This window comes from Sebastes fasciatus, chromosome 15, assembly GCF_043250625.1.
Source record: "Sebastes fasciatus isolate fSebFas1 chromosome 15, fSebFas1.pri, whole genome shotgun sequence".
In the NCBI taxonomy this organism is placed as follows: Eukaryota; Metazoa; Chordata; class Actinopteri; order Perciformes; family Sebastidae; genus Sebastes; species Sebastes fasciatus.
The window spans coordinates 22,785,443-22,808,538 of record NC_133809.1 but is presented as its reverse complement, the minus strand read 5'-3'; positions in this window follow the sequence as shown (position 1 = coordinate 22,808,538).

Sequence of the window (23,096 nt, the reverse complement as noted above, 5' to 3'; positions counted from 1 at the left end):
CCCCATAGGAAAACTATCCTAACTAGCCAGTGCAGAGCGAATGACTTATCTAGTCGACTGTCTGCTACATGCCTGTAATGTCTCATGGCACAGAATGTTTGCCTCTGTTTATCCTAAACCAACAAAGACTCCTGCGCATTGGACCAACTTATTAAATCAAGTGTTTCTGCTTCCAATTTAGGTATTCATTTCTTGGTCAGGTTCTTTCTGTTCTCTTTATAAAGCCAACAAGAAAGTGTAGTTTTAGGAATAAAGAACCAATGTAACAAAACTTGCCCCATGGGTTCAGGGCCTGAGATTAAACTCTCATTATTCAGGGGGATCTGTGAAAGGACTAGGGACTCCCAAAGAGTTACTATGTTACAAGCCCCATGTGGCGTGATGGAGAGAGGAAGGAAATGGAAGGTATAGTAGTAGTGGAGGCCCACAAACCCAATCACAACTTAAACAGCAGGACCTCCACCCCTCAGCATCCTCATCGCTCTCCCTCTCTGTTTTATTGTCTCCCCCTCTCTTTCCGTGTGCACGGACAGTATTGCTCAGAGAGGTGCCGGCTTGCAAAAGCAACACAAAGGAGAAGAAAGGAGGTTTCTGCAAGGTCTAATCCTGGGGAGCTGGAAAAAAAGGGTCGGCTGAGGTTTCTCTCTCTCTCTCTTTGTGCCGGTCCAACAGCCCCGTTTCTTGATGAAAATGTCCCGCTGGATGAGGGCATTAGACGCCCGCTCTAATCCCGTGTAATTTCCCACAATCCCCTTTGCTTGCATCCTGCCAAGGAGGCCTTCGGCGCCCCGCTGAGCCCCTAGCTGCTGGCTTTGGCGTTCCCACACCCCTGCTCAAGCAGTATTTCCTCCACTGGCGGAGAGGAAACAAGATACTGTGTCTCTCCATCCCTCCTCCCTTTCATCTCTCTTTTCATCAGAGCCAGAACAGCAGCAGAAACTAGCAGCCTACTGATGAGTACGTCCTCAGATTGCGACCTTTGGCAGAACCGAGCCCGCGGAAGAGAGACAGACAGGTTTTAGTCATTAGCAGGATTAAAACCTTGGTCCACTACTGGTTTGACCCAAATCACATCTGTGTGTTTGGCCTTGTTGCATTGTTGTCCTCCACTGCTAACGGTGCGTTTATGTGCAAGGCTGTGTCAATTTTTGCCACCGCCATAATCCCGTACAATCTCCTTCTTACGTAAAATGCTTTATTATCATATTTTTTATCGCTAGGCGCATCAGAGGGTCAGCTAGGGAAAGAGCCCAGTGACACACTGTCTGCTCTATTGTCCAAATGTCTATTTCAGAAGCATCCAGCACAAGTGATAAATCTATTATACATGCTATGGTGTTCTCAATAGTCGTGTAAGCTGGTGCTGAAAGGGGCTTTGGATAAAACTCATGATTGCGTAAAAAAGCACACTGGTTGCTAATCAATGACCCATTCAGAGGATGTTATCCACGCACACTGAGGAGAATTCAACTGAAGTCTCAGACATAAGTCAGCACTTCTAATCTCGTCCAAGACTGATGCTTCTGTTTGATGCTGAGTCTGTGTGGATAAAAACAAAGAGACTTCAAATTGTGAAGCTACTTCCTCTTCCTGTGTTCAATACATAGGTAGGTCAATTGAAGAAGATACTGCGAGATGCTCTTTCTTACTAAAAGTTGGTGAAACTCCTCGGACTTGGTAAAACAACATTTCTATGTGAAAAATGAACCAATATCTAGAGTAAAAATACAGCTAGTGATTAGTTAAGTCAAAATTGACAAACACTCAACGACAAAAACAGACAAATGACAATGTCTACATGCTTAACTGTTGACATGGTGGTGGCACTGGAGGAAAAGTGAAGGGAAAAACTAATAGCCAGGAGATAACCAAAACCAGTAGGCTTCATCCTCTGGGGACCATGAATGTCTGTACCAGATGTCATGGCAATCCATCACATAACTGTTGAGATATTTCAATCTGGACCAAAGTGGAGGACCAATTGACTAGGCCAACGTTGCCATCCCTAGAGCCATGCCTCTAGCGTGGCTAAACATAAGTAAAAATGGTAATACTGGCACTGCTTTTCATCATCTGCTGCACCCTATCAATTGATGCAAAACTTGCATTGGTCTGTTAGTCATGGAAGATTGTACAAAGACAAGCATTGATGTCAACAAATCACTATCCTTATGGAGAAAAAAACATTAATTTGTATTTGATTGTAACCAAGAGTGCGCCAACTTGTCACGTATTGTATGGTTTGTTATATAAAGACTGTCCCTATGTACTAAACATCTTGTTTAATGTACTTTTTGTTTCCCATAGTAGTAGCCTTGTTACTTGTTACAAACAGGGTATACGCTAGATGGCCTTTAATATTTCAGAATACCGACCATATTGAACAAATAGCAGACATATGTTTTAAACAGCCATATAATAATAGCCTACATTTACATAACATGAAAATAATTTAAATTAAGAAGTGGTTTAAAAAATAAAACAATGGGCTGGTCTGTCAGAACAGGTCTTGTCAAATTCAAAATAGTGCCATGTGGCTCGAAGAGATAGCGTACCGAATACTTTGAAGCTTCCTTCGTTGACATACAAATTATCAGAGATATTCAGTGTATTTTTTTTTACAAAAACTGTATTGAATTAGAATCGCAGTGGAGGCATGTAAACTTTTGTATCATATAAGTATATATTTAAGTTGTCTTTGCAACATATCTTATAGGTCACACAATATTACGCTTTTTAATATGCTATTATTAATTAATTAATTAATTTGGCATATTTCCCAACAGACATTTTGGCCGTTGATAATTTCACCTGCTGGACAATTACACCTGATATTTGCCAACTAACGGAAACCCTGGTAGCAGTGTATCCTTACTTGACCTTACAGTTATTATAAGAACATATGCAGAGCTGGCTTACTTATTTTTGATGTCGGTCTTGTGAGATTCACACATATGACACTCATCATAAGTGTGAATCTCACAAGTGTGAATGTAGGCTCTGCATGTATGTAGGAGCGTAGGAGTGTAGGAGTGCATGACTGTAGGAGTTTAGGAGTGTGCATTTCTCTAAATGTCAAGCAAAAACTTTGGCATTTGTAAGCGAGCATTACCAAATTGCATTCCTAATCATCCCTGGTCTTAAATTCTGGCTGCATATCTCTGTGTGTATATGAAAGTGGTTATCTATGTGTGTGTTTTGATCTATCTGCCAGGCAGCGACACCTCTGTTGCCTCTGAGCTGCTCTGCTCCTGTAAACACAGCGGTGACTGCTCAGTGTCATGCAGAAAAAGGAAGGACACAAGCAGGCCAAAGCCAGCTTCCCATCAACGCTATATTCAGCTAGTAATGCATATGCAGTGAGTAGACACACACACACACACACGCACACGCACACACAAAAAGGGCCGTTAGCCTGCCCCCAGCTGTTTTTAAACCTGACTGGAAACAATTTATTCATAGCTGAATGCAAACAGAAACACTGGCTGCAAGTTATTGTTTTGTCATATCGTTAGCTTGTCCCATTTCCTAATTAGTCCTTTAATCACAGAAAGTAATCCAGTGAATGTAGATTAGTAATTACACAGAAAAACTCTGACTGCACACACAGTTTTTATGAGGCCTGCATCACGGCTCTGACAAACTTTTAACCTTTGTTCAATTTCGCCACCAGACTGAGGGTAAATAAACTGCAGGAAATAGTTGAAAGGATATTGCTGGTAAGTGTTGACATACCAATGTCCAACCCTCTGCTTCCCATGGTTATGAAGTTTTAATGACTACAATAACAAAAATAAACGACATAGTAGTTATTGCCAAGAAGTATAGCTATTGCCAGTTGGATGGGTCAAAAAACAAAGCACTTTCACCCACCAGTTTCTGTGTCCCGTGTGAAACAAAAAAGTCAATGTAGACTTATTCTATGTATTAAAGTAACATTATGTTACGTACTTAACTTACTGTATGTCGCGAATGAGAAGTCCTTAACAAACTGAACTTAACTGCATAAGAAACATGCTTATTTTAACCCAAACCACAATCTAGGCCTAGTTTTTGCAGTGTGTCCCGCACCGTCCGCTCTAATCTGCCCATGTTGGGAGTTTTTTCGGACGATGTAGCATGTTGAATAAGCGGCGCCCGTCTGTGACAGAAATCACTCTGACTGGTTGTTAAGCCTAAACAAATCAGTGCACGAGAAGAGAAACGGAAGGTGGTCGGCAAACGCCACTTTGTTTCATGCACGTACCATAACAATGGCTTGTAGGCCTATATACGAGTACCGCTACCTGCTGGCAGGGAGAGTTATTTCATCTCACGCAGGCACAGAACATACGTGGTAGTTGGCCGTTGGCCGTAGTCTTTGCGGTGTGTTCAAGTGCAACTTTTTGGCCAAGACAAAGGCGATGTGAGGGGACTCAAAGGTCGGCCTTCGTCGGCGCTAATTCTTTGATGTCAGGTTTGTGTGCCTGGGCCTTTAGCAACGCCAGCTCTCAAATGTCAGCCATTGTGACGGAAAACAACCCCCGAGAGATTTAGAAGCTTAGGCGCCGTTTCCACAAACATATCCAAAAACGGTTTTATCCTCTTTTGAAATAAAATGGAAAAATTTCCACCATAGCTGCAGTATCACTATAGCTTATATTGCTTCACTCAAAAGTTCAGTTTGGCTTTAAAATGTTTAGTCACTTTGTGGAAGTGGTCCGTCTGATGCACACTACAGGAGAAATGCTACAATTTCACAACACAGAGCTCGAAATACATCCCCGTGCTGTGCTGTGATTGAGCAACCCTACATGATAGCCATCTGCAGCTCAATAGAGGATGAGTGTGCTGCCCTGGACTCCCTCACTTCACACCAATCACCACAGACAACTAGGGTCAACCGCGGACAGCCTAAATGGACGACACAAGAGAGGAAATCCACTTCAATGAGACTGCAGGAGCTGACTCAAGTAAAGAAAGTTTCCTCTGGAGCAACTTCACTGTCATCACTTCCCCCTTGTCTTGAGATGCTTGTTTCTTTCTTTAGACATGTAGGAAAATCTTGAGCTCAGCAAAAACTAAATGTGGTGCTCTCATTTCCTTCAAGATTGGCTGCACCGGTGGAATGGGACTGGAATAGCGAGTGTTTGCTTTGGTGGTTTGAAAATCTGTATCGTAATAGTCCCCAGAGGCAGGGAAAACATTCTATGTATGCAGGACGAAAAAAAAGTTGAACAACCGCTGGGAGAATTAATTTTGATTTACAGCAGATGTACAGTTAATCAGCATTTCAGTGTTTGTTTCTTTGGGCTTTGAGTTCATCCCCAACACACTTGACATACCGTACACCTCCTGCGGTGTGTGCGGCTGTTAACAGGGCCACTCCAGCGGCATTGTGGGAAGTCGTCCCTGTGAGATGTGGCGATAATTTAGAGAGTTGTTGGAGCCAGATATAATCACACAGCCATCGTGTCTACTGTGTGACCGTAAATCATTGAAACCATCTGAGCGCTGTGATCGCACCGGGCTCCACATGTGGATCTTGTTCGGCGGTGCAGCGGGCAACCAGGACACTCTTAGGGCGATGGAAGGCATGGGAAATTTCTCACAGGGAGATTGTAGAGTAATTGTTCTGTGATTGTGACTCCTTGCTGCAGGTTTGTCTCCATTATGCGGTGGAATGTAAGATGGCGGTGGTTAGGGTTAGAACGGAGGCCACCGTGGGACTGTCTCTGTGGTCTGCCGCAGTGGGAACGGCAGAGAAACATTGGGAAACATGAGCCGGCGAGATCAACACAACTTTAGGGGTGGCTGCTCTGCCTCCAGCCTCTGATCCAAATGGACGAACGGCACTTTGACGAGATTTCACAACCGCACTCTGCGTTATGAAAAAGCATATTTCATGGCATAGCTCGCGCCGTGTGGGGGTAAATTGATTGAAATCCATATTTGAAAGATCACTCAACCAGCGATCACATTTTGACCCACAAAAGCAAATCCCACCATCCTCTCATCGGGCCATCTTTTATCTTCTCCATCCTATAATTTCAATCAATCATCCTCCCACGCCTTTCTCCTTCTTATCCCTTCATCCTGCTCTACCCCTCCGCCCGCTCACCACACCCCCCAGACAAGTCGCTCTGTCCCGGACCCTGTGGATAACAATTGAATTAAATTGGTGGCTTTAAGCTCTGAGACTGTTTGCTGTCTTTGGGATGTATGGTATGTAGCTAACCCTCTAACCCTATCTGCCTTCTGATCCTCTCCCCGCTCTGTCAGTCAAGCCGGTAGAGGTCAGCGGGTTCAGATAGCGCTCAGCAGCATCATCCATTACCTCACTGCCGGCAGCCGGGCTTAGAGCGCGATCAATGGACTGTATACACACACACACACACACATCGGTGCATTCACACACACACTCACACATAGAAGCTAAAACACTCCTCAGACCACCTAATTACGGCCTCACTACAACCTAATGAAACACACATGCATCAAAGTGTTCATACATGCAAATGAGCAGCAAAGATAAGATACGTCTGACCTCCTTTCGGAGGAGATGCGCTGCCATACAACACCTCTTAAAGGGATAGTTTGTGTGTTTTGAATTGAGGTTGTATGAGGTACTTATTCATAGTCAGTTTGGAGAAGCAGACAAGAGTTACCGCATGGGAGCAAAGCAATGTAAAACGTATTTTAACCACCTGAGAGAAAGACTCACCTTAAAAAATCAATATCAGTTTAAGTGAACTCTATATTTAGAATATTTTCACCAGTTTACCTTGCCGTCAGACAGCTATACAGTCTATGTTTCCGACGGGGAGCTGAAGCTGTTATCTATGCTCTCGCCAAAGCAACCAGACTCCATTGGAAAAAACAGTAATTTTATCTTTATAGAACACGGGGGTTGCTGGTCCACCGCTGCCTTGATTGGTTAGTTACTTTGTGTTATTGTGGGACTTTGGTTAGTTCAGATTCACCAAAGTCATACAATTGCCCAAACAAACTAATCGATCGAGGCAGCGGTAGACCAGCAACCCACATGTTCTGCGAGGTAAAATTACAGTTTTTTCAATAGAGTCTGGTGGCTCATAGATGGAGACAACGGCTTCCTTTCCCCTTTGGAAAGGGCTGTTTCACGACAAGGTAAAGCGGTGAAAATATTCTAAATATAGCGTAAACTTAACTTATACAGATTTTTCTAGGTGGGCCTTTCTTTTAGGTGGCTAAAATACGTTTTGCTGCTGCCCCTGTCCACAGCAGTATATTGCTTTGGTTCCATACAGTAACTCCCGTCTGTTTCTCCAAACTGGAGGTGTACCGACCGTCATCTACTGTAGGTAATACACTGACTATGGATAAGTACCTCATATAACCCCAATTCAAAACATCCCTATCCCTAAACTATCCCTTTAAAGCTTCTGCTTTGTCCCGGCCCATCATACAGTAGATGATGATGAGTAGACAGACAGTAGGCTCTATCTGTGTGTAATGGGATGAATAGGTCTGTCGGCGCGCCAATGAATACTGCTGTCTCTTTTTATGGGGAGTCCACTGTGATGAATAAATGTCCTCGCCGCCAGCCTGAGAGGATTCCTCCCGTTAAAGAACAGCAAGGGAGCACCTTGGTACTGCGGTGTAACAAGCATTAGAAGGGAAATACCCCGCAGTTCACAATGTGCAGATGTTGTTTTCCTAGCCTGGGGCAGCACAGTCAGCAATGTATGCATTTGTTGAGATAACACTTTCCTTAAAGCCTGTGAACATATACTGATGTTTCTTCATACTGTAAAACACTGAGTGGAATACTCTTGTGAGATGCAATAAGAAAGAGGCAAAACAGAGATACATTTTTAAGGTTTGAGACAATTAAATTGTGGATTGTGCAAAAAAAACTCTGCAAGGCAATAAAGAATAATGTAGTTGATAGTTTGTACATTCGTTTGGTTTTAAACATCTGTTATCGTTCCCTGAAAATTAACATGTGGCTGTCGCAGTTGCACTAAAATATTTTCCAACTCATAGCAGAGAAGAGGCAGCTGCAGGTTATGTTCACTAACAGAGGCCAAACTGTCTGAGGGCAAAAGCAAAACCATATTTCAAGGCTGTTGGTGGCATCAGAGTGGACTAAGATTAATAGCATTTCAAAAGAGAAAGATAGTGCATTTGAGAGTGTTCCTATGAATATGTTACTGAACTATTTTTATAAAGTGCTGACCATCTCTATCGGAAACAAGATATTAAAGGAAGCTATCTCAGGACAAAAATATCTATCTAAATTTAACATTGAATGTGATACTAAGGGATAGATTTTGGAGTGCCGCTTTCACTTAATGCGTGTACACCATCCGAGTGTCATTAGTAGGGCTGGGTGTCGCTTAAAAAATTGCCAGTACCAATACCAGTACCCATAAAGTGTGCAGGCAGGCAATTAAGGCTGTATGGATTGTAACTGCTGTGGTAGTGAGCCAATCACATGTAGCAATAAATCAAGGAACGCTCGCGGGGATTGGCTGCGAGCAAAACAGTCATCTTTTCTAAATCTTGGCACAAAAAGGATCGATTGCAGGTATTGTTTGAATCGGAGAAGTTTTGATACTACTCGGTACTGGGTTGTACCGATACCCAGCCCTACTCATTAGCTCCTGGTTTACCAAGGTAGCAGCTAATTACACAGTCAGCAGCTGGAGCTATACCTCCTATAGGTGCATTCTGTGAGTGAAGCTTTAAAGGTGCAGTTCTGTTGATTTACAGCATCTGAAATCAGCTAGCTCAGAAAAGAAATGGAAATTGTCATGTTGAATTAATTTGATTCCAAAACATTCAATGTGCCGCCATAAAACTTTTATTAAGGAAACTTTATTGGTGCCTTTTATATAGAGACGTATAATGACATAATCCTTACTTCTGGAAAGTTTTGTAAGTAGGAGCCATTGAACAAACTTCTAAGGAAATAAAGAGATAGAGTTACAAACTTTAAATATAAATATGAGGCTACAGCCAGCAGTTGGTTAGCTTAGGGGGGGAAACAGCTATCCTGGCTGCATCCAAAAGTAACATTACCAGCACCTCTAAAGGTCAATAACATGTTATATCTAGTTTGTTTAATCCATAAAAAACGAACCGTAAAGACGACAATTAGCTGTTTTATGGGGGTTATGTGTCGGACTATTTCTTGGCTCCAAACAGTTGCTGGGCAACCAGCGGATACTCTGGGAAGTTTCTGGTCATGGCCCAGGAGTAGAAGCACATAACCCCTCATAAAAAACAAAGAATCATCATCTCATTATAACGCTCCGCCAGAAAGAAAATAAGCCTATTTCCTAAAATGTGAAATTATTTCTTTAAATCTGTAGAACACAGCCTACACATTGGTGTAAAACACAGACACACACAGACTGCCAAACCTCGGGTTATATAAAGGTCATAGCCATTTTATACGAGGTGGCTTATCAAAAGATGATTGTCCCCCAGTGATTTGGAAATTATTGGATAAATGGAGGAAAGCTGGACTTAATCAAGATTGAACTTGTAGTTCCCCATAGGATGAGCTCGGGAGGAGGTCCGCATGGAAACATGTGATATGCTATCTTTTTATTGGCCTCATTACTATTTATTTATTACACCCTATTAATTCTCACTCATTTATCACATCACATGTCGCCCCAACCACCAGAGCAAAAGCTTTGGCCGGCCTCCATTTTTGGGGCCTAATCTTAATTAGAAACCGCTGTAGGGGAGATTGGGGTATGAAAGAAATAGAGGGAGAGAAGAGGAGGGAGGGGAGCGACGGAAAGAGAAAAGAGACAGAGGGATGACAACATAATATATCAAATATGAGCATATCCGTTAAAACCAGACAAGCAGCAAATCACTCATCCTCCAGCTCTCTCTGTTCTCAATCGCTCTATTCTTCAATAAGAGTGCAGCTGCGTCCTGGACTGAATAACACATTTTATAGGCCTGGCAGTGTATGTGTGTTAATGCATATATAGAAGGACAAGGTCAAAGGTCATCCAGTCAGTAAAGGTCAGAGAGGAAGCTCCGTTTCACGATATGATGGGGGCTTGCACCGGGGCGAACCCGATTAGGTGCTGAATGCTCGGGACAGACAGCAACGTAAACAGAGATTAGAGCTGGGAGAGACCCCCAGCATGTCGGCACCAAACCAAGGGGAAGGGCAGCGGCCACAGACACCATGACGGGTACGGAGGCCAGGAATGTCAGCATGTGGTTTGGGCTGATACTGGACTTTTAACCTAAGCAGCATTCATTTGACTCTTAATGTCATTCAGCGTTAGTTTCCTATCATAGATGAAAACTAAAAATATTTGTTGACAACCTTACCATGAAGCAGGCCACCACGCTAACATTTAAGGAAAGCCAATGTTGACATTATCAAGGGCTGTGGATAATGGCTGTTTTTTGTGTTTACCAGTAGGAATCAGTGCAGTATTAATAAAGGCAGTCAACCGTCAGAATCATTTCACAGATGTTTCCTAAACCTGCAATTACTGATATTTTAGTCACTTTGGGGCAGCGGAAACAAGCCGTTAACACAACACCGACATCAAACTGTTTTACTGAACAGTTATTAACACATCCAGCAGTTACAAAGCTGCATTAGTATTTTTTTTTTTTTGCTGAAAAACACCACCAGCTGCAGCAGAAATCAACACTGTGTGAACGGAGAGAGTGAACCACAGAAGGTTATGTGGACCGGAAAACCAAAACAATAAGCTGAAAGACATTAAAATGCTCCATAGATCTGAGGGGAACTACAGACTCAAGTGTGTGTGGGTTTATCACCACAAGTGACGACTGTCACATACAACTAATCACCTGACTGTGTTATAAATATTATGCAAAATATATATCAATATAAAAATAACAATTATAGCCATTTTAAAGAAATATTACTTAATACAACGTTTTAGCTGCTCTACTCAAGAAAGTGAATTTTAATCTGAATGAGCCTGCAGGTATGAATATTGTATTTATTCAGAAAAGTGACCGGCATTAATAAGTTAATAAACTTTCCAATGAATGACAACAACACCTACAACCATCGGAACTGAACACATCAAAGATGTTGACAACTATAGCCTCAAAATGTCTTTAATGTTTGTTGACTATAATAAGACAAAACCAGCAATAATCAAATTACAAAAATTTGGCCAAACATATAAATTTTTAATCAAAAGATTCAAATTAAATCAAAAGTAGGTGCCAACCTATCCCACACCACAGTGATGTACGATATAATTTCCCTCACCAGCTTCAGGGTTTTTAAATCTGTAAAATTTATAATGAAACCTGCTTCACATTAAAGATGCAGTGGATGTGGCGGTATCTAGTGGTGAGGTTGCAGATTGCAACCAACTGAACCCTCTCCCGTGTGCCAAGCATGTAGGAGAACTATGGTGGCCGATGCGAAAACGCGAATGACCCTCTCTAGAGCCAGTTGTTGCAAGAGTAGCATAGGTCATTTGGAGCAGAAAAAGTGTGTGGAGTGTGTGTGTGTACATGGGAAGTGAGTGGTGAAGTAAGAGAGAGAGAGAGCGGTGGCGACAGCAACGAGTAACATTATCGACTGCAACACAAACAAGTTAACAGTGTTTATATAAACGTCTCATTCTAAAGTAACAAAAACACAATGATTCTTATTTTCAGGTGATTATACACTAAAGAAAACATACTTATTAATACTATATTCCATCTCCACCAATAGATCCCCCAAAATGTTACACACTGGTCCTTTAAGTCGCTCCTAACCAAAACCTCATCTTTTTTTTGTAGGACTTTCACTGGAGAGATTTAGTGGCACGGGACGGCCCATAGGATAATAAATTCATTTAGAAATTATTTGGGTGCGTGCATTTATTTAATGATATAGGTGTGTCCGATAGAGAAAGGCTTTAGGACAGCTTTAGAGCAAACATCAGACATATAAATGAGCATTTTATGAGCGTGTGATAGTATCACACAGCTTTAACATGACTGTGTGTGTAATGATGTGTGTGTTAGGGAGGGGTCTCCTCAATCTCCTGTTTCATATTACCCTCAGACCTTTATGAGATCATGCCTCAGCCACACTGTAGATACGATCGTGACTGACAGATCTTGTTGCGCAAAAAGGAAAACACCATTTAAGATCCATGTTTTTAAATCAAACTGTTATTCCACTATACGAGCTATAGCCCGGCTTAACAGCCGCTGACATTCAATCACACTCCCTTTAATGGAAGAGAATTTGAGCGCTAAGCTAACGCGGCCCCCGTCTCGCCCTGACGAACGCACGCCGCAGCAGCTTGTGTTAGACGCCATCTGCTTTGAATTGTGAACAGTTGAGACAGGGCCGTGGTCAGGGGAGGCTTGGGTCTCATCTGGATCCAATAGGTGATGAGAGGAAACTGAGCCATCCTGAAAAGCGCCTTAGGGCCTGATGCCAGAAATGGTCAGTGAGGGAGGTTCAGGGGGGAGTCAGGGGGTCACTTTCATAACACTGACGTACTGTATGCCTGACATGTTACTGTATGACATATTAAACAATTCCTCTTGAGTTTGCATTCCAAATATTGATAATCAACTGTATTGTCAGTTTATAGACTCTTTTAGTGCCAACATCATGATTAAGTCACGGTGTTAGCTGGAGGCAAAACAAAGTGAAGACCGGAGGCACACACGAATCACCTCAGAGTAGTGATTGAAAATGTCATCTTTCTGTGTCGTTTGGGTGCCAGAATCGATATTGGCATACATTTGAGATGACAAACTGTGATTCGAGGCTCTAGTGAACTACGAAATCAGCGAAGCGTTTCAGAGATGGAGAGAAAATGTTGCTAAGAGTTTAGCTTAGTCTTCTGCTAACCATAGCCGTCACGACTGCTGCAGCGGCGAGCTCACCGCTCATGCAGAAGGCCAAGCTATTAGAGAGATAGAGAGAAAAGGTTACTAGTAGTTTAGCCTTCTGCTAACCGCAGCCAAAGGCTCACAGAAGGCTAAACTATCAGCTACATTTTCTCTCCATCTCTGAAACGCTTCGCTGATATTGTGAGACTCTTTTTGATGTCACTCAATCTTAACACTAACACTAACACTAACACTCGCGGTCCCCTGAGAGTGACTGACTGTACATATTAACAGAAACTCGTATTTTCTTCAACCATTGTTAAAAAACCAAGCTGACAAAACTTGCTAGCCAGCGTTAGCTAACTTGTTCAGGGAATTATTCTGCCTCCACCTACACTCCGTCCACCAAACATACGTCATGTTTACTAACAGAAAATATAGCTTCAATATAACTTGTCTGTATGTGCAATATTGGCCTCTGCTCATCTCATTAACAAAGAGCTCACTGCAGGAAAAACAATATCACCGCTACAATAGAGTGAACACATCGCCAAATTAATTTGCTGTCTGGTTTATAGAATAGATTCACAGTTTAATAGGCGGCTAGAATAAACACTCTCCTCTTCTTTTCAACAACAAGTTATCCACAGCTCTGTGCCAACTAATTTCCCTCTTTAATGGCCATTGCCGTGGAAATGAACAAATAAGCATCAGGAGACGGGGACAGTGGCCACTGCACAGCCTCATCAGCGGGGTATGCTATTCATCAGTCGAAAAAAAGTTCATCTCCATTAGTCAGCATTACCCCGCTGCCTCAGCTGAGTCCATAGAGTAATGGCCCATAGACACAGCCCATTCACAGTCATTACCAAAGGCAGCTCACCCAGCACCGTGGTGCAGTACCTCACCCGGTAGCTGGCGGCGTGCCACGGAAACAGATAGGGCTCTTATCCGAACCTGCCAGGCTTACCTGTCACATCATATCCGAGGCATCATCTTTCTGACATCCATTCACACTTTGTGGAATGGCACACACTCTGAGTTATGTGATTATAAATTTAAAATAGTGGGGATAAAAAATGTACAGCACATCCATCCACATGTATGGATGTGGATGTGGATGGATGGGCAGTGCAGGAGGTCACAGTGTTGTTTCACAGGCTCCACTCCATCAGCTTGTGACCGTCGGGGGCAGCGAGCTCTGCTGTCGCTGCTGCTGCTGGGACAGAGGAAGAAAACATTCCTGGCAGGTCAAAGGTCAAACGCCCCGCTTCCTGCATGCTGGGATTGGAGGAGAGTGAAGGGGAAGAGGAGTGGGAGGGACGTCGGTTGGATATTTGGCACAGCTGTCACCATGTCCCTGTCTTCCACTCTCCTCTCCACCCATCCTGCCCTCCTCCTTCTTCTTTCTCCTCGCCTGGAAAAATTAGCTGGGGTGAGCTGAAGGGGTTTGGGTATTGTGAGTATCCTCTTTCTGCCTTCTGATCTCCCAGCAGCATCAATCACTCGCTAGGTTTTCCTCGGCTTGATCTACTTCAGGTTCCACCTCGTCACCTCCCAGGTCCTCCTCCATGGTTGCTGTTTCTCACAGGGCCTCCCGGTGCCGTCCAATCCCCCCGCTGAGCTGCTGCGGATGGAGGTGATTTACTGGTGGCCCCTGTGTTTGTTTTCCCTTCCCCTGCTGTTGGTTCTGCTAAGCACCCTGCTTAGCTACTTAGCTGCCGAGGGGTGCCTTTGTGTGTGTGTGTGTGTGTGTGTGTGTGTATATGTTTCACTGGCCTCCCACCCATGAGCGAGCCCTTGGGTATATGTGACTTATTTACATTAAACTTAAGCATTGGCGTTTCCAAAACGCTCAAAGAGGGAGGTATTCATGTTGTATTGAAAAAGCCTGTTCCGATAGAGGATCCACGGAGCGTGACAAATTCGATTTTGCTGACAAAGCTGGCTCGCAAACTCCAACGGTAGACCTGAGGCTGCGCCCGTGTGTCAGCCATAGAGTGCCAGTCGTCTATTAGATGTGCTAATGTCATCATTTGACACATGCTGCCCTAAAAAGGCAGGTGGCGAGGGCATGACCTCCATCAGGGGGGGAACATATACACTCATAAACACCACACACCGACATTGGTATGAATGTAAGCGCTCTATCTGTTACACACAGAGATAAACATAGCCACCGCTGTCATTCCCCACTGTTCATCTAATTGGCCCCGTAACCAGAGGGGAGGGGCTGTGAGGTCACGCTGCTCTCTCTCTCTCTGGCCGCCCATTACTCGCTCAGTTAAGCCCGGCGCCGCGTGGCGTGGCCTGTGGAAGGCTGTGGATACACTTGTCACTGAGACAGCCTAATTAGAAGCAGCCGTCCAGCGCATGACCCCCCCAGCTGACACCACCTGAGAGGCAAAGCTCAGGCCCACCTGTTCCCTGTGGACTCCTCATCCAGAACTGTTATTGATGTTCAGTACGGTTGAAATCTGATTAATGGATTCTTATTGATGCAGTACTGACATATTTGGTATCATTTTTTTAATAAATCATGCTTTATAAGTTATATCTAATGGACTTATTAATGCTCATAAATGATTTTAATGTTTTAAAGATGATAAGTCATTAAAGAGGACCTGTAATGCTTTTGTGCTTTTCCCCTTTGCTTTAGTGTGTTATATAGTTTTTTTGTGCATTTAAAAGTTCTGCAAAGTTACAAAGCCCTAAGTCCACGCCAAAGGGAGTTACTCTCCCCTCTCCCCACAGAAACACTGCTCCTGAACTGTCTGAAACGCCTTGCTTCAAGTCCAGCCTTTTCTTCCGTAACATGGTGATGTCATCAAGTAACACATTTGCATAATACCTGCCTAGCGGCTAATTTGACATGCCCTCAAACAAAGCCGGTTAGAGCAGAGCCGGAGTGTAGTCCGAAGAGTGTGGTTCAGTTCAAGTATGCACAAGAAAATAATGGGTCCTCTTTAATAAGAACAGCATTTGGTATGACAAGAAGTGAGGATTTGCTGCATTTCTCAGTTTTTTGTCACTGTAAACTGAATATCTTTGCATTTTGGTCTATTGGTCAGATGAAACAAGACATTTGAAGACCTCACCTTGGACTCTAAGGAATTGCGATGAGCATTTTTTTTTTTACTATTCTTTGACATTTCGTAGACTAAGCGATTAATCGAGAAATCAAGAAAATAAAAGCCAGATTAATCAATAATGAAAATAACAATAGGTGCAGTTCTAAAAGGTTATTACTTTTCTCACTTCACAAGCCATTGGACAAACAGTTAAAGAGACAGTGTGAAGGATTTGGCAGCATCTAGTGGTGTGGTGTGGTTGCAGATTGCAACCAACTGAGTACCCCTCCACTCACTCCTCCCTTTCCAAGACTGTGGTAACGTGAGCCGCCGAGTGCAAAACCGTGGTAACGCCGGTCACCTCGCTCAGAGGCCATCCTTACCATAATAACACTACTTTAGGAGCAACGGAAGTCAGACAGCGGCTGGCGGTACCACGGTTTTGCACTCTGCGGCTCACGTTACCGCAGTTTCACAAGCGTGTCGGACAAAAAAAACGCGAAAGGCTTTCTCTAGAGCCAGTGTTTGATTTGTCTGTTCTGGGCTACTGTAGAAACATGGAGGAGTCTGTGAAGAGGACCCGCTCCCTGTGTAGATATGAAGGGCTCATTCTAAGCTAACAAAAACACAACGATTCTTAGTTTCAGTTGATTATACACTAACGAAAACAAAGTTATGAATATTATATTCCATTGCTGCTAATAGATCCCCCAAAATGCTGCACACTGTTCCTTTAAAATGTTAGTCAATCAGTAATAATGGATAATCTTCAGTTTAATTCATAATCTTCAATCAAACATAGATACAAATAATACTAATATTAATTCTACTGTTGTGGTCACATTTGATTTATGTTGAGATTGAAGGTTCATTCTATTTCATTTCATTTTTACATTTTATGTCAACATGGAGAGAAGTCCTTAAAATTATCAGAAAAAAATTGGAATATTAGCTGGGCGATCTCCCGAGGAAGATCATGTAATACGATCAAAAGCTCCAGAACAGCTAGTAATGGACATTGTGATGAGTTTACCAATTAATTAAAGTTGTTCTCTGAAGAGAAGGACCAAAGAAAGTTGCAGTTGTGTATGTTACTGCGTGATGAATTAAAAAGCTACAAAGGAAAAATCAGTCAAAAGGAATTATGTAATCATTGATCCATAAAGCATCATAAATGATCAATTAACCAGTAATAAAGCTAGTAGTTACATCCTGTTCATTTATAAAGTTAGAAAGTGGTAATGTAGACTAACCTAAACTGCAGAGCAGAGTAGTTTGAGTGCTGTACAAATACTCTCCCACTCTGAACATGCAGCTCTTCTGTCAGACACAACAGCGACTCGAGGCAGCAGCAGTAGACTCCACTCTACTTTGCATCAGAGCATTGTTTTTTAAAAGCCTGAACCCTCATCCAGCCTTTGATTCCCTGACGGCAAACGTTACATTATATGGGGCACGGACGGTCAAACTAGCTCCCGCCGTACAGAGCCGCACTCCGAGGACCGCCAATTACTGATGCATGAGTCATTTCTAAAGGAGCACTTTGAAATAATGCCAAACATGAAAAAGTTTCCCCCTGCTCGGTGGAGCGCACTCGATGCAGACGCACTGATGCATGTGGGGTTAAACTTGTCTCTGCTTTTTGGGGTTGGCTGGGTGAGACACAGGAAGTGGGGGCTGGCTATGGCAGCGAGTCAGCTTTGTGTAAACGCTGCGACGTGCGCTCACATGCCAGCAGTCAAACATACATTCCAGCGTTGAGAGGAATGCAAACAGGAAAACACACTTATGATGCCGACGCATGTGAAGCATTCATGTGCGAACTCAATTTACATAAACGCACGCTCCCTAAAGACCTGCATATACTGCCTCTAATTGTTTTTCTTCCTCCTTCATTCATCTCCCTTTTTACAATCACACTCACTCTGAGACTTCACGGGGACATTCAAGGTCTCACCTCCTCCACAATCCTTTGCTTCGCATCGTCACTCGCCTCTTCTAAAAGAGTACAAGGCGGACACAAAGAAAAACGAGGCAGTTATTTTGTTTTTGCACATGAGCAGGGTACTTTTGGATTTCGACGCAGATGTTAAAAGGTCACACAGGAGCGCGCAGACTGATGGTAAACATGGGAAAAGCCAAAGAGGACGGCAACTTAATTGCACTGTCATACTGCTTTTCACCCCTCTGATGTTGCTTTATATCGAAGTCTGCTCAAAGTCTGCTCTCTCTTTCTCCCTTTTCTTTTGCGTCTGTCTGCTCCACAGATGCTGCTCCGCTTGATGTGATGTGACTTTTATTAAAGTCCAGCCTTCAGGACTGGTTGATGGGAGGAAAGATGGTACGATGGTAAGAGTAAGAGGAAGCGGGGGAGGGGAGAGGAGAGTAAAGGAAGGTGGTCAAACAGCCAATCTTTTCTTGTGTTTCCAGAAGGATGGGGGAAAGGAAGGGAGAAAAAAAGGAGAAAAAAAGGAGGAGAGCACCGGTGTCAGATACGAATCTGGCACCAAAGAGGAGGACAGAGAAAAGGAGGTTTTAAGATAATAAGACTGAAGAAGAGGGAAAAAAGACATCTAATTCTTAAATACAAGAAGCTGAAAATAGGAGGTGCGTTTAAGCCTCCCTGCGTTATTGATGAGCCTGTCAAGGCCACTCTTCGTCAGGTTGTGGGAAGCAAGAGGGGGGGAGGGGAGGAGAGACGGAGGGGTGAGGTGAGAGGACGGGTTCGACTCGAGGTCTGCTGAGCCTTAAAGTGCTTTTCCGAATAGCGGGGAGTAACGAACAGAGACAGGAAAGAAGAGGAAAAGGGACAGAGGAGTGGAAGCCAGACAGAAAGCCAGACTAAAAGATGGAGGGAGAGGAAGGAGGAGTGAGATTAAAAACGAGAAAATAATAATCGTGTTTGAGGGATTTGAAAAAAAAAACGAGATAAAATCTGATGTGGCAGCCCTCGACCATGTAATATGTTATGGATTCCCCCCCCCTCCCCCTATACATGTCATTTATTTTTATGTGCATTCATAAGCATCTCCACAAACTGAATAACCTCTGATTTTCTGCTGTCTGGGGTTTACATTCAAGCCAACACCGGAGTGTGTGTGACTCCGCCGATGCTCGCCACAGAAAACTGAGTCATCCCTTCAGCCAGTTGGCTCGTCCTGCATGACCGAGAGGAACGGCAGTCCGGCGATCTGCCTGTCAGATTCAAACACGACCGTGATTATTCTTCCCCAGCGCAATCCAATTCCGTTGTGTGCAACTGGGAAATATGTGACCTATTTATTTTTTTTTGTTTTGTTTTACCCCCCACACCCATCCCTATCTCCCCCCTCTCCCCCTCTTCTTTAGCTTGATATTTAGGTCACGCGAGGACAGGGTTTTCCAGGCAGAGGCCGAGAGCTTACTGTCCACTTGCTCCCCCCCAACCCCCGATATGTAATTGAAAACATACAAATGGATTAGCTGGAGAGAGTTCAATGCCGGTGGGGTCTGTTGGGTTTGGAGTGGCCGGTGGATTCGGACCCTCTAATACCACAGAGAGGAGGGAGGAGGGGAGGAAGGGAGGAAGGGAGGAAGGGAGGGGGGCGAGGATGATGGACAGATCCAGGGATTTAGGTCCTTGTGAGACCAGTATTAAAATCAACATGTCCTCAGAGGAAAACATGCAAACACACAGAGGCAGATAGATGTGCACACACACCCACATACAAACACACATACCTGCCTCTTAATAGCCGATATGATTGATACTGGCTGGTGGCAATAATGCCAGATTACCACAGAGAAAGTCCTGATACCACTTTCTGTCTAGAAGGCTAGATCGCCATTTTTGGGAAGCACACTTATTCCCTTTCTTGCTGAGAGTTAGATGAGAGGATTGATACCACCGTCTGTTAAATGTGAAGCTACAGCCAGCAGCCAGTTAGCTGAGCTTAGTTTAGCTTTAAAGTCCCAGTGAAACGGAAGTTGGAGCATCTTTAGCTTCTGTACTGTGACGTGTTTCCCAGTGAAACGGAATATTTGAGCGATGTACAGTTACAAGAGGGATTTAAATCAAATCCTTCGCATTTAATTGGACTGCTAAAAAAGTAGGCGGGGTTTAGAGATTAGCGCGATACACAGGACTTTCAACCAGAAGACCGGCGTTCGTGTCCCAAAGTTGAGTTATTTTGAAGTTACGTTAGTGATATATATTTGTGATGTGTTTTCTATACATGTTACGTTGTTTATGTACGTTTTTTACTTAGTTTACGTACTTATTTTTAAAAGGACCTATAATGCTTTTGTGTTCCCTTTCCTTTAGTGCGTTATATAGTTTTTTGTGCAGGTAATAGGTCTGTTAAGTTACAAAGCTCAAAGTCCGAGCCAAAGGGAGTTACTCTCCCCCACAGAAACACTGCTCCTGAACTGCCTGAAACACCTTGTTTGAAGTCATGCCTTTTCTTCCGTAACGTGGTGATGTCACCAAGTAACACATTTGCATAATACCTGCATAGCAGCTAGTTTGGCACGCCCTCACACAAAGCTAGTTAGAGCGGAGTCCCAAGGGTTTGTTTGGGTTGGGGGAGGTGGGGGGGGGGGGGCAGGAGCTCAAACAGAGTGTTTCAGACAGAGGATGAAAAGAGGTGCTGCAGCACAGCGGAGGTATGAGAAAAATAATGTGTTTTATGAACATTAAAGCATGTAAACATGTTAAAGTAGAAACCCAAAATACAAACATGCACCTGAAAATAGCAAAATAGGTCCTCTTTAAACCCAACCGTGATGTTTTTCCTAAAGCTAACTAAGTGGTTTTCTTGCCTAAACCTAACTGCAGCCGTTATTTTATCAGCGCGTGCTTGCGTCCTTGTAACATGGTTTCTCGCTTATCTATGATATGCACCAACATCTTCTGATGTCCTTTTTTTGGCATTTCAACTCGGACATTGTAATCTCTACAGATGATTTTTGAAACAGCTGAGATTACAATGTCCTAGTTTACGTCCTAGATCACCCCTGTCTAGACACATTTAATGAACTGAAGCATGAAGTGATGTTCCGAAGCTGGGTTTTTAGTTATTCTGCTCTTTTGGACTTTGTTTTCGCAATGTTGCCATGTTCCCAGATCTCAGCAGTTTGAGCACAAAAGTGACAAACAGAAGATGTTATTTGTTATAGTTGTTATAGTTGTGACAATCTGTAATTATTTATACTTTAAGGCAGGCGGATAAAGAGTTGGCTTCCTCCCTCTGGAGCATCTCTCTCTTCCTGACAGTCTGTCTCGTCCTCGCTGACACACTCACAAGGTCAGCCTCTGCTAATGTGTTGCTCAGCGCGCCACAGTTGGCTCGGAGATGGTTGTAAAAGCACTGACAACATGACCTTCTCCTTGACCGATGATGGTTCAGAGGGTCATTACTATGAGCTATCGGCTTGGCCGTCTGCAGGCGTTAAACTGTGGTTATACGTGGATGCAGACGCGGTTTTAGGATCGCCCGAGATCGATGGCGATAATGTTTCGAAAAACACTTGAAATAGAGTGTGTTTTTGTTGGAGTTGCACTCCGAAAAGGGAAAAAATATGCTTTATAGGACAAAAAAAAAACAAGGTATAGAAGAGGGTGGAGCTATGGGGAGATGAGAGGGCAGAAGATGAGAGGAGAGAAGTAGTAGAGGAATACAAATGAGAGGAGAGGAGGAGGGGGATGAAGAGGAGAGAGAGAAGAGACGAGGCAGCGAAAGGAAAGAGGGAGAAGACAAAGAGGAGAATACAGAGTGAAAGAGAGGTTTAGAAAGAGAGAGAGAGAGAGAGAGAGCAGCGTACTCGGCGAAGCAGCAGTCTCAGAGACTTGCCAGCACATCCGTGACCTAGATTCTCCGCTTCTCCCCAGATCCCTCTCCCTTATGAATGTTTGATTACGCCTCCAACAATAGCAGTATTTACACCAAACGCTTTTTTAAATTACAATTCGGCTGCAGCGGAGGAAAGAGAGAAAAAAAAAAAATCCAATCCATTCGAGGTGGCGGGGAAAATGGCAGAGAAATTGATTTGAGAATTCTCACCTCAGTGGAGAGGCAAGATTTGAGTCTCTTAAGACCAGACGGCGCTGATTGGTGCACAGTCGAGCTGTCTCGCAGACACACACACACACACACACACAGAAATGAGCTTGTCTGCCAGAGAAAGACAAAAATTCACCTCCACTCATGCATGCACGTCCCCACTGCCGTTTGGAAATGAACCACCAGCGCACCAGACTGGCGTGCTGATGAATTGGATGGATATGAAGAATTTTAAACCTGGATCTTGGTTCGATCGACCACCTTCCTCATCAAGGTGTGGCCGTCACCCCCTCACTCCCCCCACCCCCCACCAACACCCACTGCATCCAAAAACCACATCTCGGCGCATCAGCCGTCGCCATGGCCACTGATAAACCTCTGTCGGTGTTGCCATGGCAACCATTCTGGGAAGTTAAGCCGACTGCCATGAGAGAGATAGAGACGAGCCATAGACACCAGACAACAAAATGGCGGCAAGATTAAACGGACGATTCTGGGCTAAGCCACGTTTATCAGGCCAGACAACAAAAGGATGCGGTGAAAGCACAAACGCACGTTATTTCTCCTACTTTTTCCACACATGCACACATGGGCATGGATACATAAACATGCACACCAAAGGCATACGCACACACACACATACATATAGGCTACAGCAGCAGCAGAAGTTAATCCCATTCCAGTAACCAGAGAGAACTGGTTCAGAGTCGGTAATCTCCGAAAAGCCCAGTTTTTGGAAGCCGAGCGACATCCGGCTCCAAGTAGAACGAGCCAGACAGCCAGATAGTCGGCCATTACAGCCCTGTTTTTAAAATCGCCTGTTCAAAACGAGAAGGAAGAGCAACGTTTTAAATGAGGAATTGAGAAAGAGGGGGAAGAGATGCTGCAAGATTAATGTTCACAAAGTGAGCTGAAAACTTTGCAGACACATTTTCTACATGGGTTGTTTACTCTCAAACAACCCATGTACGCTCTCTCTCTGAAATGACCTTTGATTGGTCAAAGTCTCCCATCACAGGCTAGATTTTTTAAAGCCTGAAAACAGCCATGAGGAGGTGCAGAAGTCTAGTTTTCTCTCAGAACACTTGAATTACAATATGCTGAAAGGTTATTATGGATTTTTTTCCCAAAGACGCCAAAAACTTGTTGC